General features: G+C 44.4%; 1 non-coding gene across 1 annotated transcript; it reads right to left on the bottom strand.

Annotated features, from left to right (window-relative positions):
- Positions 1-1,156: 1,156 nt before the first annotated feature.
- On the bottom strand, positions 1,157-1,311 carry LOC143306566 (5.8S ribosomal RNA). The gene has a single exon (XR_013063922.1). It is a non-coding gene; the product is annotated as a 5.8S ribosomal RNA (ribosomal RNA).
- Between the last annotated feature and the right edge of the window lie 1,189 nt (positions 1,312-2,500).

The raw sequence follows: 2,500 nt of genomic DNA, 5'->3' as shown, positions 1-2,500 counted from the left end.
GTAAACCCCATTTGTCTCTTCTTTGGAACGCAACAAAACTTTCGAGGACTGGACGACCGAGCGATGGTCGCGCGGTCTTCGCTTATCTTTAACAAACGAAGTAGTCCGTATGTATTCTAAATGTTGAAGCCTCCTAGAGCTTTAAGCCATGCGAGACATTGAAATGCTGTTTTAACGGGAGCATGCATAATTGCTGCAAACATACTTTTATCACAAGTTCTAGCCACGCCACGGAGGCTTCGAAGTTCCTTCACCATTCGCTTTCCTCTCTTTTGTTACACAGTTTCAGACTACGATCAGGGGTACCGAAACGCTGTATTGATTGTAAACAACCATTTTTATCTTGGAGCGGAGCGTTCCTTTACTCGTTAGATTTGTCTTGTCGCGTGTGTATTCGCTTTTTCGACGCTTTTTAACCATTTAACTTGTTTAGCGAAGCTAAACGCACAGACAGACAAAAAAAAAGGAACAGCATCGCGCGTCAAACAGCGACGACCCATCTGAAGCGATCTTTCATTTATACACCGTTTGTAAACAGAGAGATGTATAAAGCGCGGGGAATCATTCGAAACCCTGGGGCTATTCGAGCTTGCATTTCAGCAAATTATCATCTCAAACATTTCACTCGTTTGCTTTTTCTAAATTTATAGGAGAGCTTCTTTCGTTTATTTTTGACACACCTTTCGTAAATATCGTTTCTGGCAACGTCGGGAGCGTGGATTTCTACAAGTGAACAATCGCACCGATCCGATAACTTCCAGCAGGATGGAGAATCTTTATAGATTATCTTCCGAGAACTCGGTGCTTTCACGGGCGGTCGTTTATAAATTTTAACGAACGACTCGCGCGCCGTGACGCACTTGCGCTAGTTCGAAGAGATATTTCGAAATTTGTTTCTCTCCTTTAACGGCCTGCATTTAGTGTATCGGTTGCGATTTTCGTCACATCGTTTCCACGACAAACGCCGACGAACTACCCAACTATCGCTCGTACGTTGCGACTCTTTCTTTGTTTATCGTTCATTCATTCTTTCAATTTCGTTCGATAATCCCGCTCCGAAACGTTCTACTTTCGTTGAACGACGGCGAGATGTTTAGAAAGAAATGAATTACTCTTTTTTCGAGAAGCAAACGCAAGCAGTCTTTTGTTAAGAAAACGACCCTCAGCCAGGCGTGGTCCAGGAATTGTATCCGTGGACCGCAATGTGCGTTCGAAATGTCGATGTTCATGTGTCCTGCAGTTCACACGTTGACGCGCAATTAGCTGCGTTCTTCATCGACCCACGAGCCAAGTGATCCACCGTTCAGGGTAATCGTAAAATTTTGTATTTCAAACTCTTTAGATCTTTAGAGTGTTATTTTCATTATTAACACGCATCACATTCGATACCCACATCACTCTCCCACCCGGCGCGTGCGGGAGAGCGAATTCGGGCGTCGCCAACGTATTTGTTTGTTTGTTTGTTCGATCGTTGACGACACGATCGCGTCCAAGGACGGAAACCGTCGGAGAAACGCCCAGTGGCACGCTCCTCTCGACGGTCGGGCGTAAAGTACATTTAAAAACCTTGAAAAGTACGAACGCACACAAGGAATGCGAGCGCGCGTCCTGTCGCTGAATCGTGGGTTGCGAGATTCGAACAGACACACGGCCGGCGACGATCGGTCTAACTAATGGACACATAGTTTTTCAAAGACTCGCTATCGTCGCTTCTCAGCCGGTCCGTAAACAACACACATCGATCAGGCGGACGCACGAATCTTACCACGGTGCGTGTTTCGTAGATTCCAGGTTACCCGCAAGTACCTCTCTCTCCCTCTCGAAAGAGGAATCTCGATCCGTCCTTTTTGGACAATGGAGAAATCTTTTTATCGCAACACGGATGGCAAAGAAACAACCAAAGCGTAGGAGCGTGGGGACGAGAGCGACGAAAAGAACGTCGCGAAAACAAAGTTTCGACGGTTGCTCGTTCTAATACATCGTAGTTTCAACTCTCTCAGTTTTAACCACTCCTAGACGCTTCGTAAACTTTTAACAATTCTTCGCCTCCGCGAGTTTCATTTCGAATAGAGCGAACGCAACACGGACCAAAAAAACTCCGGTGATGCCAGATCATTTAGCAAAGATCAGACGGCGGGTCATCTGTATTCCTTTTCTCTCTTTTTTATATCTTTCCATTTAACTAGGGTGTCGCAACGACGGGTACATTTATATATTTATATATATTGTATTTCAATTTTAATGATCCTTCACTTTCGGTTTGTAATAATATGATCCTTCTTTCATTTCGATCCTTCATATTGTAGGTTAACCAACAGAAGTTTGTTTTTTTACGACTTGTATTTTTGTGGTTTGTTTGTTTGTTTCTTACGACTTGTTTGTACCCGATCAAGTAGACGACGACCCATAAGTATAAGTTAGAGAGATAAAGGTCGAGAGACCTCACGCAAGCGTCTTTTACTTCCATTCACATCAGCCAGAGAGAAATGGTCCGGCGTCG

The sequence above is a fragment of the Osmia lignaria genome, unplaced genomic scaffold (assembly GCF_051020975.1).
Source record: "Osmia lignaria lignaria isolate PbOS001 unplaced genomic scaffold, iyOsmLign1 scaffold0012, whole genome shotgun sequence".
NCBI classification, from domain to species: domain Eukaryota; kingdom Metazoa; phylum Arthropoda; class Insecta; order Hymenoptera; family Megachilidae; genus Osmia; species Osmia lignaria.
The sequence above is the reverse complement of the archived record's forward strand: the minus strand, read 5'-3'. Positions and strand labels throughout refer to the sequence as shown.